The sequence below is a fragment of the Pseudophryne corroboree genome, chromosome 6 (assembly GCF_028390025.1).
Source record: "Pseudophryne corroboree isolate aPseCor3 chromosome 6, aPseCor3.hap2, whole genome shotgun sequence".
NCBI lineage: Eukaryota > Metazoa > Chordata > Amphibia > Anura > Myobatrachidae > Pseudophryne > Pseudophryne corroboree.
In genome coordinates this window covers 634,450,682-634,475,872 of record NC_086449.1, presented here as the reverse complement: position 1 = coordinate 634,475,872, position 25,191 = coordinate 634,450,682, and the positions used below count along the sequence as shown (strand labels likewise).

At 40.4% G+C, this 25,191-nt stretch overlaps 1 protein-coding gene and 1 pseudogene across 3 annotated transcripts in view; one reads left to right on the top strand and one right to left on the bottom strand.

Moving 5' to 3' along the window:
* The window catches only part of FGF1 (fibroblast growth factor 1), a 401,113-nt gene extending 398,385 nt beyond the window's left edge, over window positions 1-2,728 (bottom strand). For all 3 annotated transcript variants that reach the window (XM_063928132.1, XM_063928139.1, XM_063928134.1), the window contains exon 1: window positions 2,329-2,728. The gene's annotated coding sequence lies outside the window, so the exon portion shown is untranslated. The remainder of the gene's footprint in view (window positions 1-2,328) is intronic.
* Window positions 157-275, top strand: LOC134939084 (5S ribosomal RNA; annotated as a pseudogene).
* Window positions 2,729-25,191: the final 22,463 nt, after the last annotated feature.

Below are 25,191 nucleotides of genomic sequence, written 5' to 3'. Positions count from 1 at the left end.
CAGGAGACACGTCTCTTCAGTCTAACGTGGACAGCAGATTCACACTTACTTATCTACTATCATTCTTTTCTTTACGCATTCTCAGCATTCTTTTTTGGAGGAGGAATCCATCCTCCCGTTTCGGTGCACTCTCATTGGTGCTATAGGGTCAAACCTTCCTACGACCATACCCCTACGTTCACGCCCAATCTCGTCCGATCTTGGAAGCTAAACGTAGGTGGGCTGGGTCAGTACCTAGACGGGCGACCACTAGGGAATACCCAGTGAAGTAGGGAGACTCTCTTCCCCGTAGAAACCACACCAACAGCAGTATCACCACTTATACCTCATCCCTCTACTTCTTTTATTTTATTCATTATTCTTTTCATCCATTACAGTGGTTAATTGTTAGAACTGTTACCTAGTGTGTGGGCTCTCCCACTCACGATTGTAACCCAATTTAGGGCTGCATTAATACAAACACAGTTTGTACAGATCTTGGGCAGACGGAAGCAGCATAGTATGTAGCTATCTTCCAATATGCATTTATCCAGGTATAATTAAGATCTGGACATTTCTAATTTTGGGAGACTTATTTCTCCAACTGGCATATCCACATTCGCTTTATGGCTAACTTGTTTTGTTTAGTCCCTATGCATTTTAAAGAGTAGAAATAAAGATTTCATCATTAATTTTTAGATACATTACTTATTAATTAACATTTAGTTAACACAAGAGTGCGCCCAAACAAGAGTCATACTTTTCTCTCTTCGCACGTATATCCCCCCTTTTTTTGACTCTGGGCACACCGCCATACGGACAGAAAGTAATTAGTAATATCTAGCATCATTGTCCATTTCTGGCTCCTATATGATTACCTACGTACTTTGAATCTAGGTCGGTGCAGGATCAAAAACCCTTCTTTTTTGTGTAAGAACTTTAATCAAAACAGATAGTATATCGCCTGGGGAAGATTCGGGAAATATCTAAGCAGTAATTGATGTGCCTTTTTTTTTCATAGGGCTTTAATCCATTCATCTGTATTTTAGGATTGTCATTATTTGTTATACTATCATTTTATTTCTTTTTTTTGTAAGTGCAAAGTATTACACTCTAGATTTAAATATACTTTTTTGATTGTAGCAGCAAATTTGTTAGCAGTTGGGTAAAACCATGGTGGTCATTCCGAGTTGATCGCAGCCAGCAACTTTTTGCTGCTACTGCGATCAACTGGTACACGCCTATGGGGGAGTGTATTTTAGCTTAGCAGGGCTGCGATCGCTTGTGCAGCCCTGCTAAGCTAAAAAAAATTCAAGCAAAACTAGACCAGCCCTGCAGCTACTTACCCTGTGTGATGGATTCAGCGACGATGGGCTCGGCTTTGACGTCACTCCTCCGCCCTCCGTTCTGCTGGACACGCCTGCGTTTTACTCACCACTCCCCGAAAACGGCTCCAAACTGTCCGGATCCGACCTGGCACGCCTCCTACCTGTCAATCTTCTTAGCGGACGGCTCTGCGACCGCTTCCTTTGTAAGTCGCGACATAACCCGGCGACCCCCGGCGATGGGCAATATGGCGCCCGCGCACTGCGCCCGCTGCGCAAGCGCATTCCGCACCCGTTCGCACCGCAGCGATTAACCACTGCGTGCGAAAGGGTCAGAATGACCCCCCATGTGCACTGCAGGTAGATTTGGGTGTGATGAGTTCAATCTGCAATCTAAATTGCAGTGTAAAAATAAAGCAGCCAGTATTTACCCTGCACAGAAACAAAATAACCCACCCAAATCTAACTCTCTCTGCACATGTTATATCTGCCCCCCCCCCCGCAGTGCACATGGTTTTGCCCAATTGCTAACAAACTTGCTGCTGCGATCAACTCAGAATTACCCCCATGGTTTTGCCCAACTGCTAAAAAATTTCCTGCTGCGATCAACTTGGAATTACCCCCATTGCTTTTATCTGTTCTCATACTCTCTATTCCTATGTTACAGCTTATTTACAAAGAGTTACTTTAGATTCCTGGACAGGAGAAATAGCTTTTCTAATAACAGTTACTGAAGGTGCCACAGCCGCAGCCCAGCAGTCAGCCATCCCCTGCAACTTCTATTCCTGTGCAAAGAGACATATACTCTCCAAAACACTGTACTGTATATCACTATTTGCAGTCGTCAGATCTGGTTTCCTCACTGTCCCATATGATTTGTATTTACTAGCAGTTATCAAGTGCAGCAGTTAGCAGCCTGTTACCCTGATACAGTATATCAGGGGAAGCAGTTATATGATGAATAACATATTATTATAATCACCACACGGCTAGATCAATTAAAGAATCCCAAATTCCCTCTTACCTCAGGTTTGTGGCTTTGAAGCTCTTTCTGGCTGTATTCCTTTGGAACAGTAGTCTGATGAAGTCTTTGATCTTGCTTATTAAAGATTGACTTTCGTAAATCAGGACAGAATCCAATTTCTAATAGAAAATAATATATAACCTTGGGCGTGGAACAGGTCAATGAAGTGTGTGGTCCATTCCTTTGGCTCAAACTGGTCAGACAGTTAATGCTTCTGTAAACCTGTTATTCGGAGCCAAGCCAAGTTTATTGAGCACTAAATAAGTTACCCAAAATAATGCGTAATAAGCGAAACTACATGCAGCTATATTCTCCCAGATCACTTGGCACAGCTGGGAGCATGCCCAGTCCTTTCTCCCACTGGACATACCCAGCCAGCGCAGCCTGTGGTATAGTCTCCCATGCTCTGGTGCTCTGGCAAAATGACAGAAGAACAAGCAAAATAAGGACAATAGTCGCATTTTTTTTATTTTTAGCTATGTGGTGCTGCTGCTATTTTTGTGTTGGATGAGTTCCGAAAATGTAGTTCAAGGTTATCAAATGTATCTCCTCAACAGCCTACATTAAGTGCTGCTGAAACAGATGCATAGTGATTATGAATTAAATTGGGCGTTGTTATCTGATACTCGTGTACAATTACCAGATCTGGTTTAGGGAATCTTCTGCTCCATTTCATTTATAGCTCTTTCGGAAAATATGTTTTCAAGATGTATTATCAGAGTATTATAAATGTCCAGCATTTACAATTTATTGTCTATCTTTAGCACACGGCATCAGGACTAACTCAATACAGCGCAATCATTTTTCCTGGGTGTTTTGGAGTGTTCCCAGCTAAATGCAGGCTCGATGTACCCGTGCTTTGTGTCTGGCTTCATGCAAAAATAACATAATTGTTGGCTGTAGAATGATATATTTAATCATACTCTGTACTCTCCCGGAATATTTGTGACCAGTATCGGACTTGGACCCATGCTAAGGATTGTGGTCATCCACCAGGGGGGATTTGTTCATCCATCAGATGCTTGGCTAACAAGTAGGCAAATCTTGGTGTCATTTTTATAGAAGTGAACCAAGAACCCATGTTTATCAGTGGTTCTGCTCCACTATATAACTGCCTCTCTAATAGAGTAACCATGTACAATTTAAGACCTGATCGTAGCAGCAAATTTGTTAGCAAACGGGCAAAACAATGGGGGTCATTCTGACCCGTTCGCACGCAGTGGTTCTTCGTTGCGGTGCAAATGGGTCAGAACTGTGGCTGCGCGGCAGCCGCATTGCGCATGTGCGGCATTGCCTAGTGACTGCCGTCACCGGGAACCGACGACAGGACCAATGAAAGCGATCGCAAGAAGACTGACAGCGGGAAGGAGGTTCGGGGCGTCTACTCACCGTTTCCCGGGCGTGGTAAGGCGAACGCAGGTGTGTCCAGGTGTTTGGAGGGCGGATGTCTGATGTCACAGGCTGGACCGCCATCGCTGGATCCGTCGCACTGGGTAAGTAGCTGTGGGGCTAGTCTTGTTTTGCTTTAAACTTTTTTCAACATAGCAGGGTTGCACAAGTGATCGCAGCCCTGCTATGCTAAAATATACTCCCCTATAGGCGGCGTCAGTTGCTACGTGCGATCAACTCGGAATGACCCCCCCATGTGCACTGCAGGTGGGGCAGATATAACATGTGCAGAGAGAGTTATATTTGGGTGGGGTGTGTTCAAACTGAAATCTAAATTGCAGTGTAAAAATAAAGCAGCCAGTATTTACCCTGCACAGAAACAAAATAACCCACCCAAATCTAACTCTCTCTACACATGTTATATCTGCCCCCACCCCCCTGCAGTGCACATGGTTTTGCCCATTTGCTAACAAATTTGCTGCTGCGATCAGGTCTGAATTAGGCCCAGTCTGGAACATGAGAGGGTGGACTCTCAGGCAGTGAAACCCACCAAAGATTGCCCCAGTGGGCCTGTCCAACCCTGTCTGTGAGTCTCCTAAATGTCAGGGAGCCCACCTGCAAATTGTGGCCTTGAACAGAGGGGAGCATGGTCATGATAATGGGATTCATGATATCACCCCTCCGCCACCCACCTAGATTAACCTTCAAGGATTTCCCAGGAAGTGGGGAGTCATTGGGGGTAATTCAGATCTGATCGCTGCTGTGCGATCAGATCCTAACTGCATACGTATGCACCACAATGTGCAAGCGCGTCGGACAAAAACAACGGGCATTGCCGGTCAGCAACAGGATGGTGCGAAAAATCCGATCACACGGGCGTTTGCAAAGTGATTGATAGGAAGAGGCCGTTTGTGGGTGGCAACTGAGCGTTTACTGGGAGTATTAGGGAAAACGCAGGCGTGCCCAAGCGTCTTCAGGGAGGGAATCTGACGTCAACTCCGGCACCGATCAGCCCGTTCTCATCGCACTGGAGGAGTAAGTCCTGGGTTGCGCACAGACTGCACAAAGTGGATTTTGTGGCTCAGCTACACATGCGATCGCACATTTGCACAGTGAAAATACACTTCCCCTGTAGGCGGCGACTATCTGAATGCAGGACAGCAAAAAACGCAGCCCAGCGATCAGAATTAGGCCCATTAAATGGTAGGTAAGTTGGATTTGAATAAAGGCGTGCAAAATGGGACAAACACTTGGCCATTTGCAACTGACTCCCTTTCTCTGCACTCCCCCCTACAACAGCCAAGAATTATCACTGGTTCATGAGAACACTAAGCAAAAACCAGTGTCAGAAGCATTTGGCAATAGATATGAGATGCACCAAAGGGGATGAGCTGTCTAATTGGCTATCGTGGGGGAAGCAGTCGTTTTGCAAAGGACTGTATATAGATACGGGAATAGAAATAAACTCAATGTTTCTGCAGCTGAAAGGTTCTCTTCATCTCTAATGCCGGTATGTACCGATGAGTGGAGGGATGTACTGCATTAATGCACTCAGGTCTCTGTGAATCTTGGAGACAAGTGGATCATAATTTAATTTTAAAATATGCTTATTAGCGTACACTGGGGCAACCCCCAAGTAGTGTATATTAGAGGATTGCTATTTAATGGCAATCCACCATATGACCAGGAGTCGGAAGGCTAAGGGCCATTGATTTAGCATCAGCAACTTTCCAAATTCCAGCATTAGATTAGGAAGTGTTATTGTGGAATGTGTGATAATGGTAAGTCATCAGCAAACAGTGCCAAATGGTAGTCAGTATTATTAGCTGTGATCAGAAAGATATAGGATTTGGGTGGACTGCGCACAGAAATGTGCTATCGTTACGGGGAGTGCTGCTGGTGTTTAACAAGTTGGTCCTACTTGTTAGAATATTGGTGCAAAAGTAGAAATTTTTCACACTGCGCTCATCCCCGGTTTTGGATTTGCTTGTGTCTACACTAGTGTAATAATTTAATTTTAAAATATGCTTATTAGCGTACACTGGGGCAACCCCCAAGTAGTGTATATTAGAGGATTGCTATTTAATGGCAATCCACCATATGACCAGGAGTCGGAAGGCTAAGGGCCATTGATTTAGCATCAGCAACTTTCCAAATTCCAGCATTAGATTAGGAAGTGTTATTGTGGAATGTGTGATAATGGTAAGTCATCAGCAAACAGTGCCAAATGGTAGTCAGTATTATTAGCTGTGATCAGAAAGATATAGGATTTGGGTGGACTGCGCACAGAAATGTGCTATTGTTACGGGGAGTGCTGCTGGTGTTTAACAAGTTGGTCCTACTTGTTAGAATATTGGTGCAAAAGTAGAAATTTTTCACACTGCGCTCATCCCCGGTTTTGGATTTGCTTGTGTCTACACTAGTGTAATAAATGGTGAAATGCTTGTTTAAGTTTCAAAGTGATGTTTATTTAGTGAATAAATTTGAAAAGCAGAAAAGGATAGTCTTAAATTAAATGCACTATATTTGGCTGTAATTAGCCTTCTTGCTAATTGTGCATGAATATGCTTGATTCTAAGCGTATTTTGATGAAGTCCAAATATAGTGGGGGGAAAAAAATGAAAAAAGGAAAAAATAAAAATGAATGAATGAATGAATTATTGAAAAATGAAGAAAAATGAGAGAAAATGTCTATTTGATTGAAAATCGGGCCGCGGCGTCCCGCTGGTATTAACTGAGTGCACTTGTTTAAAAGTATTCTGCTCCTGACAGACAAACAGCAGTGGAGAGTGCGTGAGGAAGAAAGGGACTCCGGACTGGTCTGCCTCCCCCTACTTTCGCCGCCGTCACTGTGACTGTGTTCTGTCACAGGTCGGAGGCTTGTCAGCCTGGGTTTGGTGCCTGTCTTGGAGGGGGAGATGCACGCACTGCGACCACTCTCAGAGTGGTTCGTTGCCGCACTTCCCCCACCTACAGAGACTCACCTTTGATCTCCTTCTCCTCTGCTGGATGTGTCAGCGGCAAGTTGTATCCACGCTGTTTGGCCGTCGTCCGTGATCTGCAGACACTTCCTGGTTTTCAGTCACGTGACCGGGTTCTGTGTCTTGTTCCGTTCTTTCTGCTCGATCGTGCAGCTGTTGTAGATATTGTGGGGAAAGTGCTCCAACGCGTTTCGGCCCTTGGGGGCCTTCCTCTGGGAGAAGAAGTGTATGTGATTTCTCCTGTGGTGAAGGAATAAATAGGCTGATCTGTGGTTCCTTCGCTCTGATTGGATGTCGTGCTTCATGTTATGAGAGGCAGTTGTTCTTGTCAGTCACATTGTGTAACCAATGAAAGGCATGTGCTCAGTCTTTCATGGTCCTTTTTGATTGGTTTTGCAACTGTCAGTCATGTTTTTTGTCGTCCAGTGAGTGGGTATGTAACCTTGAAGCTTTGTTAATGGTTGCTATAGTGATGATTGTAGCCTGGTGGATGAACTGGTTCATTGTGCAGTTCAGAAATCAATGGATGAGAATAATGAAATGAACCAATAAAATGCATACAAATTGTGGAAAAGGTGGAATTGAATCATAATAGGAATACATGAAATGAAGTAAAATATGTATAAAAATAAAATAAATATAAAATAATAATAAAGTAAAAAATAAAAAAATGTGAAGATGGTATTAAATGCCATAGGAATAATAAAATAATAAAATAATACAAAATAAATAAGATGTATATAAAATAAAACAATGGAATAAATGAGAAATGAAGGATAATATAATCTTGAAGTACATGACTTTAATCTGATGTATAGTGTGGGTGGGTGGGTTGGTGTGGGGTGGGCTAGTATAAATTCAAATGAGAATAGATGAATGATTGTAAGCTGGAGTGTGTGGAATTTTTAAAATTTTCTACATTGAGCGCAGACCAAATTGGTCAATTCTGTTTTGTAAGTGTTAGTTTTTTTATTGACAAATGATGGATCTCACTTCATTGTCAAAATTGAGTCCTCTTGGTACTAGTGTGTCCATGTTAATCATGACTCGTAGTTCTTCTTTGTTTATCTGGTGGATGTAATTGCCCCCCCTCCACCTGGGTTTGACCTCTTTTAATCCTATGAATGTGAGTATTGTGGGATCACTGTTATGAAATTGTTTGAAATGTTTTGATAGTGGATGTTCCTCTGTTCCTTTTCTTATGTTCCTGATGTGTTCATTTAATCTTATCTTGAGTGGTCTCACTGTCCTCCCTACGTACTGCTTGTGACACGGGCATTCCAGTACATAAATCACCCCCTTGCTATGACATGTTAATGTTGTTTTGATTTTCATTGTTTTCTTATTTGAGGTGGATGTAACTATGTGAACAGGTTTGGTACTTCTGTTTTTGGTAGTTGTACATGCGTAGTTGTACTGTGCCACAGTAATAAAAGCCTCCTTTTAGTTGGACTTTATCTATAGTGGTCTGTTTTTGTGTTTTGGGTGCTATATGGTTCCTTACTATTTTCTGTCTGATGTCTGGCGCTTTTCTAAATATTATTCTGGGTGCTGTTGGTAGAACTTTCGCCAGTGTCTCATCCTGTAGTAAGATGGGCCAATACTTGTTGATGATCTTCCTAACTTGATGGGAGTCTTTGGAGTATTGTGTGATAAAGAATATGTTGTCGTCCTGGACTTGTTCCTGTTTTTGGTTGTATTGTAACAAAGGTCCTCTGTCTAGTTCTCGTACTTTGTTGAATGTTTCTTGGATGATGGTACTGTCATATTTCTTTTCTATAAATTGGCTTTTTAGATTTTGTCCCTGTATGTCATAATCTGTCAGACGTGAGCAGTTTCTTCGTAGACGTTTGAACTGTCCTGTTGGTATGTTTTTTAACCAATTGTGATAATGACCGCTGGATGTAAGAATGTAGCTATTGACATCTACTGGTTTATGAGGTGTATTGGTGTGAATAGTGTTGTCTGTTATGAAAATGTTAAGGTCCAAAAATTCTACCTTTTCTTTACTGAAGTTGGTGGTGAACTGTAGGTTGTGGTGATTAGCATTAATGTATCTTAGGAAGTTTTCTAATGTTGTTTGGGTACCCTTCCATATGAAAAATATGTCATCTATGTATCTCGACCATAGGACGAGGTTCGCACCAAGCCCCGCCTTGGACCAGATGAAACGTCCTCCCAATGACTCATGAATAAATTGGCGTAGCTAGGTGCGAACCTCGTTCCCATGGCCGTGCCGGTGACCTGTAGGTAAAATTCTTCTTCGAACCACAAGTAGTTGTGTGCGAGTATGTGCTGTATGCATTCAGTAATGAAATCTCTCTGCGTGGGTGTCATGGTTTCGTCTTTTGTTAGAAAATGGTGTATGCTAGAGATGCCCTGATCGTGATCTATTACTGTGTATAATGATGCTACATCACATGTGACTAGCCAGTAGTCTTCTTGCCATGTGATTTTTTGTAATTTGTTCAGTATGTCAGTTGTGTCTTTCAGATGTGACTGTTGTGCTGATACGTACGGTTGTAAAAAGGTATCTATATACTGAGAGAGGTTGGAGGTGAGTGAATTTATTCCAGATATAATCGGTCTACCTGGTGGGTTGAGTTTGTTTTTGTGTATTTTGGGGAGATAATAAAATACTGGGATGATAGGATGTGGTTTGTCTAGAAATGAGTGTTCCTTTGTTGTCAGAATCTCTGTTTCCAAACCTTTCTTGAGGAGTGCCTGGAGTTCTTTTTGGAACTTGGTTGTGGGGTCTGTGGATAATTTGCTGTATGTGGTGGTGTCGTCTAGTATTCTGTGTGCTTCCTTGAGATAATCCTCTTTGTTCAGAATGACTATCCCCCCTCCCTTGTCAGCCGGTTTAATTATTATGGTCGTGTCTTTGTTTAAGTCCGTTAGTGCTTTCAGTTCAGCTTTAGTCATGTTTGTCTTGTTTTTGGATGGTTTGTCACAAATTTTCAAAATGTCATGCTGGATCATGTTTGTGAATGTCTCTATCTGTTTCCCCATGATGTAGCTGGGGTAAAATGTAGATGGGGGACGGTGTTCGGTATGTTTGTATATGTTTGTATCGGGTTGTTTGTGTTGTGGTAATGGTGTCTGTTGAAAAAATTTTTTTTTTAGAGTGAGTTTGCGTGTAAATTTCTGGATATCCAAATATGTGTTGAATTTGTCCATGTTGGTTATTGGAGCAAATTTAAGACCTTTGTCCAATGCACTAATGTGGTTTTTGTTCAGTGTTGCGTTGCTAAGGTTAAAAATTCCCTTTCCTGGAGTGATGTTGATCCTTGATCTTGCCTTTTTGCAACCTTGTCCCCCTCTGCATCCTCGTCTGCCTCTTCTTTTTTCCTTTTGAGTGTTTTCTTCTGTGTTGAGACGGGTTCCATTGCTGGGCCCGTCTCCTGCTCTAAAAAATGTTGATTGACACATGATTCATCTATGGGATTATCTGATGTATGTCTGGTCTCAGTGTTGATTGTGTGTAGTTCTTCTGATTGGGGTACAAGTACTGACTGTATGTCACGCCACCCTTGCTCTAGTGAATGTCGTGCTGTCTCGAATTCTAGATCGTCTTCTAGATCCAGTGGAGAAAAAGAGATGTTGCTGGTTGAACTGATTGTGGATAAATTCTCTAGATCAATGCTATCTGTATCCTTTTTTGTGTCGATGTTTGTAGTGCTGTGGAGTTTTGTCATGTATTGCTGGTATGTCAATTTCAGTTTCTTGTATATAGGTGTGTTCTGGTTGTTGGTGGTATTGATAGTATTTTGTCGTGTGAATGAATTGTACTTGCCTGATGGCCTGTCCTTTGATGGGCTTTTGGATTTTGTGTTTAGTGTGATAGGTTTGTTGGTCTTGGGGCGAGACCTGTCCTTAATCCCGTATTTGTCCCTTAGTATTTTGTTTTTCTTAGTGATTATGATTCTGTCTTCACCCTGTTTTAGTTTGGACAAGGTTAAATGTACTAATGTCTTAAATTCGTCATCTTGCTCAAATGGCTTTAGTTTGGTGTTTACTGTTTAGGTCATCAATCTCTTTCTCTAGTGTAATTTGTTCCTCTTTTTGTGTGTCGATCAGTAGTGTTATGAGTGATTGTGAACAAGTTTCTAGTATTTCATTCCATTTGGATAAGAAAGGGGTATTGTCAGTGTAATGTGATGGAGTTTTCTTGATTTTTAATCCTTTTGGTGTTATGCTGTTGGTGCTGTACCATTCTAATGTCTTAATGTCCCACCATAATTTGTTTTCTTTCTGAATTATTTTTTCTAAGGTTTTGAATGTGGTGAGAAATGTACTAATGTGTAGATGTGGAGAGTTTCTTGTATCTAAGTCTGTAAAGACCGACTGTGCCCTTTTTAACCTGTCATTTCTGTTGTTGGTCAATCCCATATGTGTATTGGTTCTAACTTCTTGCTGCAGTTCCTGGACCTTTTTTTTACAAAATACAAAATACTATCAATACCACCAACAACCAGAACACACCTATATACAAGAAACTGAAATTGACATACCAGCAATACATGACAAAACTCCACAGCACTACAAACATCGACACAAAAAAGGATACAGATAGCATTGATCTAGAGAATTTATCCACAATCAGCTCAACCAGCAACATCTCATTTTCTCCACTGGATCTAGAAGACGATCTAGAATTCGAGACAGCACGACATTCACTAGAGCAAGGGTGGCATGACATACAGTCAGTACTTGTACCCCAATCAGAAGAACTACACACAATCAACACTGAGACCAGACATACATCAGATAATCCCATAGATGAATCATGTGTCAATCAACATTTTTTAGAGCAGGAGACGGGCCCAGCAATGGAACCCGTCTCAACACAGAAGAAAACACTCAAAAGGAAAAAAGAAGAGGCAGACGAGGATGCAGAGGGGGACAAGGTTGCAAAAAGGCAAGATCAAGGATCAACATCACTCCAGGAAAGGGAATTTTTAACCTTAGCAACGCAACACTGAACAAAAACCACATTAGTGCATTGGACAAAGGTCTTAAATTTGCTCCAACAACCAACATGGACAAATTCAACACATATTTGGATATCCAGAAATTTACACGCAAACTCACTCTAAAAAATTTTTTTCAACAGACACCATTACCACAACACAAACAACCCGATACAAACATATACAAACATACCGAACACCGTCCCCCATCTACATTTTACCCCAGCTACATCATGGGGAAACAGATAGAGACATTCACAAACATGATCCAGCATGACATTTTGAAAATTTGTGACAAACCATCCAAAAACAAGACAAACATGACTAAAGCTGAACTGAAAGCACTAACGGACTTAAACAAAGACACGACCATAATAATTAAACCGGCTGACAAGGGAGGGGGGATAGTCATTCTGAACAAAGAGGATTATCTCAAGGAAGCACACAGAATACTAGACGACACCACCACATACAGCAAATTATCCACAGACCCCACAACCAAGTTCCAAAAAGAACTCCAGGCACTCCTCAAGAAAGGTTTGGAAACAGAGATTCTGACAACAAAGGAACACTCATTTCTAGACAAACCACATCCTATCATCCCAGTATTTTATTATCTCCCCAAAATACACAAAAACAAACTCAACCCACCAGGTAGACCGATTATATCTGGAATAAATTCACTCACCTCCAACCTCTCTCAGTATATAGATACCTTTTTACAACCGTACGTATCAGCACAACAGTCACATCTGAAAGACACAACTGACATACTGAACAAATTACAAAAAATCACATGGCAAGAAGACTACTGGCTAGTCACATGTGATGTAGCATCATTATACACAGTAATAGATCACGATCAGGGCATCTCTAGCATACACCATTTTCTAACAAAAGACGAAACCATGACACCCACGCAGAGAGATTTCATTACTGAATGCATACAGCACATACTCACACACAACTACTTGTGGTTCGAAGAAGAATTTTACCTACAGGTCACCGGCACGGCCATGGGAACGAGGTTCGCACCTAGCTACGCCAATTTATTCATGAGTCATTGGGAGGACGATTTCATCTGGTCCAAGGCGGGGCTTGGTGCGAACCTCATCCTATGGTCGAGATACATAGATGACATATTTTTCATATGGAAGGGTACCCAAACAACATTAGAAAACTTCCTAAGATACATTAATGCTAATCACCACAACCTACAGTTCACCACCAACTTCAGTAAAGAAAAGGTAGAATTTTTGGACCTTAACATTTTCATAACAGACAACACTATTCACACCAATACATTTCATAAACCAGTAGATGTCAATAGCTACATTCTTACATCCAGCGGTCATTATCACAATTGGTTAAAAAACATACCAACAGGACAGTTCAAACGTCTACGAAGAAACTGCTCACGTCTGACAGATTATGACATACAGGGACAAAATCTAAAAAGCCAATTTATAGAAAAGAAATATGACAGTACCATCATCCAAGAAACATTCAACAAAGTACGAGAACTAGACAGAGGACCTTTGTTACAATACAACCAAAAACAGGAACAAGTCCAGGACGACAACATATTCTTTATCACACAATACTCCAAAGACTCCCATCAAGTTAGGAAGATCATCAACAAGTATTGGCCCATCTTACTACAGGATGAGACACTGGCGAAAGTTCTACCAACAGCACCCAGAATAATATTTAGAAAAGCGCCAGACATCAGACAGAAAATAGTAAGGAACCATATAGCACCCAAAACACAAAAACAGACCACTATAGATAAAGTCCAACTAAAAGGAGGCTTTTATTACTGTGGCACATGTAACGCATGTACAACTACCAAAAACAGAAGTACCAAACCTGTTCACATAGTTACATCCACCTCAAATAAGAAAACAATGAAAATCAAAACAACATTAACATGTCATAGCAAGGGGGTGATTTATGTACTGGAATGCCCGTGTCACAAGCAGTACGTAGGGAGGACAGTGAGACCACTCAAGATAAGATTAAATGAACACATCAGGAACATAAGAAAAGGAACAGAGGAACATCCACTATCAAAACATTTCAAACAATTTCATAACAGTGATCCCACAATACTCACATTCATAGGATTAAAAGAGGTCAAACCCAGGTGGAGGGGGGGCAATTACATCCACCAGATAAACAAAGAAGAACTACGAGTCATGATTAACATGGACACACTAGTACCAAGAGGACTCAATTTTGACAATGAAGTGAGATCCATCATTTGTCAATAAAAAAACTAACACTTACAAAACAGAATTGACCAATTTGGTCTGCGCTCAATGTAGAAAATTTTAAAAATTCCACACACTCCAGCTTACAATCATTCATCTATTCTCATTTGAATTTATACTAGCCCACCCCACACCAACCCACCCACCCACACTATACATCAGATTAAAGTCATGTACTTCAAGATTATATTATCCTTCATTTCTCATTTATTCCATTGTTTTATTTTATATACATCTTATTTATTTTGTATTATTTTATTATTTTATTATTCTTATGGCATTTAATACCATCTTCACATTTTTTTATTTTTTACTTTATTATTATTTTATATTTATTTTATTTTTATACATATTTTACTTCATTTCATGTATTCCTATTATGATTCAATTCCACCTTTTCCACAATTTGTATGCATTTTATTGGTTCATTTCATTATTCTCATCCATTGATTTCTGAACTGCACAATGAACCAGTTCATCCACCAGGCTACAATCATCACTATAGCAACCATAAACAAAGCTTCAAGGTTACATACCCACTCACTGGACGACAAAAAACATGACTGACAGTTGCAAAACCAATCAAAAAGGACCATGAAAGACTGAGCACATGCCTTTCATTGGTTACACAATGTGACTGACAAGAACAACTGCCTCTTATAACATGAAGCACGACATCCAATCAGAGCGAAGGAACCACAGATCAGCCTATTTATTCCTTCACCACAGGAGAAATCACATACACTTCTTCTCCCAGAGGAAGGCCCCCAAGGGCCGAAACGCGTTGGAGCACTTTCCCCACAATATCTACAACAGCTGCACGATCGAGCAGAAAGAACGGAACAAGACACAGAACCCGGTCACGTGACTGAAAACCAGGAAGTGTCTGCAGATCACGGACGACGGCCAAACAGCGTGGATACAACTTGCCGCTGACACATCCAGCAGAGGAGAAGGAGATCAAAGGTGAGTCTCTGTAGGTGGGGGAAGTGCGGCAACGAACCACTCTGAGAGTGGTCGCAGTGCGTGCATCTCCCCCTCCAAGACAGGCACCAAACCCAGGCTGACAAGCCTCCGACCTGTGACAGAACACAGTCACAGTGACGGCGGCGAAAGTAGGGGGAGGCAGACCAGTCCGGAGTCCCTTTCTTCCTCACGCACTCTCCACTGCTGTTTGTCTGTCAGGAGCAGAATACTTTTAAACAAGTGCACTCAGTTAATACCAGCGGGACGGCGCGGCCCGATTTTCAATCAAATAGACATTTTCTCTCATTTTTCTTCATTTTTCAATAATTCATTCATTCATTCATTCATTCATTTTTATTTTTTCCTTTTTTCATTTTTTTCATTTTTATTTTTTCACTATATTTGGACTTCATCAAAATACGCTTAGAATCAAGCATATTCATGCACAATTAGCAAGAAGGCTAATTACAGCCAAATATAGTGCATTTAATTTAAGACTATCCTTTTCTGCTTTTCAAATTTATTCATTAAATAAACATCACTTTGAAACTTAAACAAGCATTTCACCATTTATTACACTAGTGTAGACACAAGCAAATCCAAAACCGGGGATGAGCGCAGTGTGAAAAATTTCTACTTTTGCACCAATATTCTAACAAGTAGGACCAACTTGTTAAACACCAGCAGCACTCCCCGTAACGATAGCACATTTCTGTGCGCAGTCCACCCAAATCCTATATCTTTCTGACTTTAAAAAAAAGGTCCAGGAACTGCAGCAAGAAGTTAGAACCAATACACATATGGGATTGACCAACAACAGAAATGACAGGTTAAAAAGGGCACAGTCGGTCTTTACAGACTTAGATACAAGAAACTCTCCACATCTACACATTAGTACATTTCTCACCACATTCAAAACCTTAGAAAAAATAATTCAGAAAGAAAACAAATTATGGTGGGACATTAAGACATTAGAATGGTACAGCACCAACAGCATAACACCAAAAGGATTAAAAATCAAGAAAACTCCATCACATTACACTGACAATACCCCTTTCTTATCCAAATGGAATGAAATACTAGAAACTTGTTCACAATCACTCATAACACTACTGATCGACACACAAAAAGAGGAACAAATTACACTAGAGAAAGAGATTGATGACCTAAACACCAAACTAAAGCCATTTGAGCAAGATGACGAATTTAAGACATTAGTACATTTAACCTTGTCCAAACTAAAACAGGGTGAAGACAGAATCATAATCACTAAGAAAAACAAAATACTAAGGGACAAATACGGGATTAAGGACAGGTCTCGCCCCAAGACCAACAAACCTATCACACTAAACACAAAATCCAAAAGCCCATCAAAGGACAGGCCATCAGGCAAGTACAATTCATTCACACGACAAAATACTATCAATACCACCAACAACCAGAACACACCTATATACAAGAAACTGAAATTGACATACCAGCAATACATGACAAAACTCCACAGCACTACAAACATCGACACAAAAAAGGATACAGATAGCATTGATCTAGAGAATTTATCCACAATCAGCTCAACCAGCAACATCTCATTTTCTCCACTGGATCTAGAAGACGATCTAGAATTCGAGACAGCACGACATTCACTAGAGCAAGGGTGGCGTGACATACAGTCAGTACTTGTACCCCAATCAGAAGAACTACACACAATCAACACTGAGACCAGACATACATCAGATAATCCCATAGATGAATCATGTGTCAATCAACATTTTTTAGAGCAGGAGACGGGCCCAGCAATGGAACCCGTCTCAACACAGAAGAAAACACTCAAAAGGAAAAAAGAAGAGGCAGACGAGGATGCAGAGGGGGACAAGGTTGCAAAAAGGCAAGATCAAGGATCAACATCACTCCAGGAAAGGGAATTTTTAACCTTAGCAACGCAACACTGAACAAAAACCACATTAGTGCATTGGACAAAGGTCTTAAATTTGCTCCAACAACCAACATGGACAAAGTCAACACATATTTGGATATCCAGAAATTTACACGCAAACTCACTCTAAAAAAAATTTTTCAACAGACACCATTACCACAACACAAACAACCCGATACAAACATATACAAACATACCGAACACCGTCCCCCATCTACATTTTACCCCAGCTACATCATGGGGAAACAGATAGAGACATTCACAAACATGATCCAGCATGACATTTTGAAAATTTGTGACAAACCATCCAAAAACAAGACAAACATGACTAAAGCTGAACTGAAAGCACTAGCGGACTTAAACAAAGACACGACCATAATAATTAAACCGGCTGACAAGGGAGGGAGGATAGTCATTCTGAACAAAGAGGATTATCTCAAGGAAGCACACAGAATACTAGACGACACCACCACATACAGCAAATTATCCACAGACCCCACAACCAAGTTCCAAAAAGAACTCCAGGCACTCCTCAAGAAAGGTTTGGAAACAGAGATTCTGACAACAAAGGAACACTCATTTCTAGACAAACCACATCCTATCATCCCAGTATTTTATTATCTCCCCAAAATACACAAAAACAAACTCAACCCACCAGGCAGACCGATTATATCTGGAATAAATTCACTCACCTCCAACCTCTCTCAGTATATAGATACCTTTTTACAACCGTACGTATCAGCACAACAGTCACATCTGAAAGACACAACTGACATACTGAACAAATTACAAAAAATCACATGGCAAGAAGACTACTGGCTAGTCACATGTGATGTAGCATCATTATACACAGTAATAGATCACGATCAGGGCATCTCTAGCATACACCATTTTCTAACAAAAGACGAAACCATGACACCCACGCAGAGAGATTTTATTACTGAATGCATACAGCACATACTCACACACAACTACTTGTGGTTCGAAGAAGAATTTTACCTACAGGTCACCGGCACGGCCATGGGAACGAGGTTCGCACCTAGCTACGCCAATTTATTCATGAGTCATTGGGAGGACGATTTCATCTGGTCCAAGGCGGGGCTTGGTGCGAACCTCGTCCTATGGTCGAGATACATAGATGACATATTTTTCATATGGAAGGGTACCCAAACAACATTAGAAAACTTCCTAAGATACATTAATGCTAATCACCACAACCTACAGTTCACCACCAACTTCAGTAAAGAAAAGGTAGAATTTTTGGACCTTAACATTTTCATAACAGACAACACTATTCACACCAATACATTTCATAAACCAGTAGATGTCAATAGCTACATTCTTACATCCAGCGGTCATTATCACAATTGGTTAAAAAACATACCAACAGGACAGTTCAAACGTTTATGAAGAAACTGCTCACGTCTGACAGATTATGACATACAGGGACAAAATCTAAAAAGCCAATTTATAGAAAAGAAATATGACAGTACCATCATCCAAGAAACATTCAACAAAGTACGAGAACTAGACAGAGGACCTTTGTTACAATACAACCAAAAACAGGAACAAGTCCAGGACGACAACATATTCTTTATCACACAATACTCCAAAGACTCCCATCAAGTTAGGAAGATCATCAACAAGTATTGGCCCATCTTACTACAGGATGAGACACTGGCGAAAGTTCTACCAACAGCACCCAGAATAATATTTAGAAAAGCGCCAGACATCAGACAGAAAATAGTAAGGAACCATATAGCACCCAAAACACAAAAACAGACCACTATAGATAAAGTCCAACTAAAAGGAGGCTTTTATTACTGTGGCACATGTAACGCATGTACAACTACCAAAAACAGAAGTACCAAACCTGTTCACATAGTTACATCCACCTCAAATAAGAAAACAATGAAAATCAAAACAACATTAACATGTCATAGCAAGGGGGTGATTTATGTACTGGAATGCCCGTGTCACAAGCAGTACGTAGGGAGGACAGTGAGACCACTCAAGATAAGATTAAATGAACACATCAGGAACATAAGAAAAGGAACAGAGGAACATCCACTATCAAAACATTTCAAACAATTTCATAACAGTGATCCCACAATACTCACATTCATAGGATTAAAAGAGGTCAAACCCAGGTGGAGGGGGGGCAATTACATCCACCAGATAAACAAAGAAGAACTACGAGTCATGATTAACATGGACACACTAGTACCAAGAGGACTCAATTTTGACAATGAAGTGAGATCCATCATTTGTCAATAAAAAAAACTAACACTTACAAAACAGAATTGACCAATTTGGTCTGCGCTCAATGTAGAAAATTTAAAAAATTCCACACACTCCAGCTTACAATCATTCATCTATTCTCATTTGAATTTATACTAGCCCACCCCACACCAACCCACCCACCCACACTATACATCAGATTAAAGTCATGTACTTCAAGATTATATTATCCTTCATTTCTCATTTATTCCATTGTTTTATTTTATATACATCTTATTTATTTTGTATTATTTTATTATTTTATTATTCCTATGGCATTTAATACCATCTTCACATTTTTTTATTTTTTACTTTATTATTATTTTATATTTATTTTATTTTTATACATATTTTACTTCATTTCATGTATTCCTATTATGATTCAATTCCACCTTTTCCACAATTTGTATGCATTTTATTGGTTCATTTCATTATTCTCATCCATTGATTTCTGAACTGCACAATGAACCAGTTCATCCACCAGGCTACAATCATCACTATAGCAACCATAAACAAAGCTTCAAGGTTACATACCCACTCACTGGACGACAAAAAACATGACTGACAGTTGCAAAACCAATCAAAAAGGACCATGAAAGACTGAGCACATGCCTTTCATTGGTTACACAATGTGACTGACAAGAACAACTGCCTCTCATAACATGAAGCACGACATCCAATCAGAGCGAAGGAACCACAGATCAGCCTATTTATTCCTTCACCACAGGAGAAATCACATACACTTCTTCTCCAAGAGGAAGGCCCCCAAGGGCCGAAACGCGTTGGAGCACTTTCCCCACAATATCTACAACAGCTGCACGATCGAGCAGAAAGAACGGAACAAGACACAGAACCCGGTCACGTGACTGAAAACCAGGAAGTGTCTGCAGATCACGGACGACGGCCAAACAGCGTGGATACAACTTGCCGCTGACACATCCAGCAGAGGAGAAGGAGATCAAAGGTGAGTCTCTGTAGGTGGGGGAAGTGCGGCAACGAACCACTCTGAGAGTGGTCGCAGTGCGTGCATCTCCCCCTCCAAGACAGGCACCAAACCCAGGCTGACAAGCCTCCGACCTGTGACAGAACACAGTCACAGTGACGGCGGCGAAAGTAGGGGGAGGCAGACCAGTCCGGAGTCCCTTTCTTCCTCACGCACTCTCCACTGCTGTTTGTCTGTCAGGAGCAGAATACTTTTAAACAAGTGCACTCAGTTAATACCAGCGGGACGCCGCGGCCCGATTTTCAATCAAATAGACATTTTCTCTCATTTTTCTTCATTTTTCAATAATTCATTCATTCATTCATTTTTTTTTTTTTCATTTTTTTCCTTTTTTTCCTTTTTTTTTTTTTCACTATATTTGGACTTCATCAAAATACGCTTAGAATCAAGCATATTCATGCACAATTAGCAAGAAGGCTAATTACAGCCAAATATAGTGCATTTAATTTAAGACTATCCTTTTCTGCTTTTCAAATTTATTCATTAAATAAACATCACTTTGAAACTTAAACAAGCATTTCACCATTTATTACACTAGTGTAGACACAAGCAAATCCAAAACCGGGGATGAGCGCAGTGTGAAAATTTTTTATTAGCTGTGATGCATAAACTATTTGGATTCTGTCGAATCTCTGGCCAGACCTTCCATGAACAACAGAAAGATCAAGGGGGATAAGGGGCATCCTTGATGAATGCCATTATTGATCATCACTGAGAGTGTCCCATTGATCCTTTCCCTGCACGAGGGGGACCTGTAGAGGGACACATGTCTACAGTATGTACAGTATATAACTTGAGCCCAGTTCCAACTCTATTATGTTTAATAAAAATTCTCCATCCATTTTTAGAAATAGTGTTTGCTCGTTTGTTTGTGTGTATTTATTGTAGGGGGAAGGAAAGGGGTGAAAAGTGTGAATCCACTTACTGTACATCCCAGGTGATTACGGCTAAGCCCTTATGACCCTCCTTTTCCTGAGTATAGCTAGGGTTTGTGGAACCGCCAGGGAAAAGAATCATCCATAAGAGATGGTATGGTGTCCTTTTACTGCAAAAGAAGGGAAGTAAAAGACAGTAATAGCATCTTCTAAAGATATAAGGGGGACATTTACTAAGCAGTGATAAGAGCGGAGAAGTGAGCTAGTGGAGAAGTAGCCCCCATCAGCCAATCAGCAGCTCTATATCATTTTATAGTATGCAAATTATAGATGTTACTTCAGTGCTGATTGGTTGCCATAGGCAATTTCTCCACTGGCTCACTTCTCCGCTCTTATCACTGCTTAGTAAACGTCCCCCAATATCTTTAATATAGAAATGTCTTTGGAAACAATACATACCTGGAAGTTGGGGACGTATTTGAAACAAAAGTAGGTACATGATTATGTTGTGTGGATTCTTCTCTGATAATTTGACGAAAAGGGGGGTACTGTGCTGGTGAGTTTTACACTGGTAAAACTCACAGCTTGGCATTCATATTAACATATCCCAATATGTAGAGATTATGTTTCTTAGAAATAGAGTCGGAAAATAGAATAAAATAATGATGTTCCCTTCTAGTATCTGCTGAAGCATTTCACAATAGTTGTCAGACAGCCAAAACTGTCCTGCTACGGGTTTCTTGATGCCGGTTCCAAAATCACTCACTGAAGGATAGTTTTATGTTGAGTTAAAGCCACAAACAAAAGGTTTGAAATCTTTTTCTGCAAAAGAATTCACTGTAGATGAGTTTTTTCACTTAGTCCCCCAGCAAACAGGCCACAAGCTATAATAAATCTCTGATATAGTCATGGGGGCTTGGCGTAAGGTGACGTTAGTGACGGATGAGTAAGGATGTATTGTGTGGTGACATCAGAATACCGCTGGGGGAGTGTGGAGTAAATGAATCTCTTTTACAGACAAGACAGTAATGGAACATCAAGGAAAGATTTGACACACAAAGGCTTGATAAACCATAGTATGATTACCAAATGTTTTGCATATATTGTTGAAATAAACAAGTGATCATATCATTTGTTACATTTGTGGATGTCTATGAAGCAATTCCCTAAATACAGTATCACGTTTAGCAAAACAGAGTTGGATTTCTTTTAAAACCTAGGAATGATCCAATCATTGAGAAGACATTAAAGTGGCATAGAAAAATGAAAACAAAGTATTTCTAATATCCATGTAAGATGCTATTAACATATTTCTAATTCTGAATCTGTACATAAGAAAATATTAAGGGGGATAATATATATCAAAGCTTGGACAGGGATAAACATACTTTAACAGCAGATAAGAACCACTTGGCCCATCTAGTCTGTACATACACACACCTATACAGTAGGGTTCATTTTTGTCGAGAGCCAATTAACCTACCAGAATATTTTTTGGATTATGGGAGGAAACCAGATTACCCAGAGGAAACCCACGCAAGTATGGGGAGAATATATAAAGTGGATATAGATAAAGTACCAGCAAATCAGTTAGCTACTAACTGACCTTTTTCAAGCACAGCCTGTAACATCATAGTTAGGAACCGATTGGGTGCTACTTTATCGCTACTCATCCTATAGAACTTAAGTACATTAATGTTCACTTTGGCGGCAGACCCAGACATCATTGCATACTATTTTTTTGTGTGTATATATATATATATATATATATATATATATATATATAAATATATATGTATATATATATATATGTGTTGCAAAGGATGATACAGCGCCACTTGTGGGGTAAGATCTCATTGGTAAAATAGTATAAAAAAATTGTTAAAAAGATATATAAACACAACCGCCTTGTTAGAGGTGTCTGCCACCCCTTAAGGTTGCAACACTAGTACAGTGCTGCCTAAGAGATATACAGTGGGGGGATAAGGGTACCGGCGACTATCGTTGTGTAAACGTGCAAAAGGTTAAAAAACGTATGATTCGTGAGCCAAAAAATATAAAATTGAACAAACAGTTTTAATAGCACATATAGATAAGATACATAAAAAGGTCATAAAATATCCAAAAACAAGTAAAAAGGTAAAAAGATAGAAAGGTAAGGACTTAGCTTTTAAAATAGGCAAGGGGGTCACTGCAGGGAACCCAACGCGTTTCGTCACATCAGACTTCTTCAAAGGGTCATATATATATATGTCCAAGGTTTCTGTCCTATGACTTTAAACCCCCAGGAAAAGGTCTGTTTTCTGCAAAACAGACTTAATTGGAGAAGGCAAATTAGTGCTAATACCTCCATGGGTGTAAAAAAAAGCCTGTCGGTCTGGACAGGAAGTTGCTCTTTGCCTGGGGAGTAAGCTGCTAGCTTGCACAGGGAGACACTACTACTGCCTAAAGTGAGTGCTGTAATAGTAAACTTAGATAGGAGAAACTTGTGTATAGTTAGTGCTCAAAATGGCTAGGATTTTATGTTTTATTTGACTTTTGCTGCCAAATAAAAATAGCTGAGGCTATTTGCACCCTAGACTGACGTGTCCCTATTTGACTAGGCCGAAGCCTTGGTTACCCTGCAAGAAGCAGGATTGAGACTGTGTCTGTGAGAAGCAAGGCAAGGCTGACTATACCCTGTGAGAGACAGGACTGAAACTTTTCATTCAAGCGACTTTATGTTTGCGAACTAGCTGCCCAAGATTAGTCAAAGGCGAAGAAGTCAGTGTCCTGAAAGAGGGCTAGGCGTTTGATATTTTCTGTTCACTTATGTTGTTTCATTTATGCTGAAAGTAAAGCACCATTCATTCATTTACCTAAAAGGGTGTGTTGGATCCTGTTTGAGTACCTAGCCACTGCACAAATTCACCCCTCTACCGAGTTACGTTCATCTGCAATATTTTTCACCACTTCAGATATTTCTCTGATAAAGTAATAATAATAATAATAATAATAATTTTATTTATATAGTGCTCTTTCTTCAACAGGACTCAAAGGCGCTTTACAGACATCAAAAACAATGCACATAATACAGAGGATCTAAGTAATACAGCAAGAGATAAGCTACACAGACATAAAAGAAAACCTTAAGCACACAGAAAGCATAATGCATGATTGGTGTAGGCATTTTGGGTAATAACTTCCAAGGGTTGTGTATTCCACCCTCACAAGGTACCAGGTGCGGTAGCCATCTTGGGCGCACAGCGTAGGATTACCCAGAGTAGAATAGTCTACCCCTAGAAGTAAACATATGTCATCCTTGTGAATGTGTGCTTTTGGATCTGTATTTTTCAAAATGCAAAAAAACATTGAAAAATCATGTAATTTGATCCTGTTTTTGCTCCTACAGTATTACTAACCTCAATAACATTCATTTCAAGTAATTTCCAGTCAATTTGACCACCTCACAGTGTGGGTTCATTGAAATTTATAGGTAAGCACTGATTGGCTGAGAGTCAGCCATTCTCAGCCAACCAGTGTCCTATTTCCTTGGTAGCGTCCGCTGATTGGATCCGACACGCATTCAATCCGGACCAAAACACGCAAGATCCGGCGCCAGGAAGATGCAGATGTGCCTCGTTTTTTGGATCTGATCATGGCTGGAAGATCTGGACTCGGATCCACTCATAATTGGTGTTCGGATGTGGAGTCTAATGTACTAGTGGTCTTCACCATGCGCAGCCACAATGGGCTTTGGACCCCACTGTGCCTGGCACACATGTCACAGCCCTCTGAGTGGGTACCTAGTATGACGTGCTGGCAATTTAGAATGGATGCAGAAGAGTATTCATATTGCCATGGGTCAGAACCAGTAAATCTTAAGTAAGCCAAAAATGGGTCAGGGGCGATCATCAAACAGAGCCAGAAGTTGAATGCCAAAATCCACAACAAAGATTGCCAGAGAAAAGACAACTGTAGACAAAAACAGGCCAGAACAGAACATGAGTATAACAGTCAGCAGGCAAGTAATATAATGCTGGAGCACAAGGAGTTGAGACAGGCACTCTGGCATTCTTCTAGTATCAGGGTTAGGTTTAAATAGGAGACCGGGGGGGGCATTTATCAACGAGTTTTAGTTATTTCAAACTTGTTGCGTATGATAAATGGTGCTCCAGCCAATCAGCTCCTCACTGTCATTTTTCAAACAC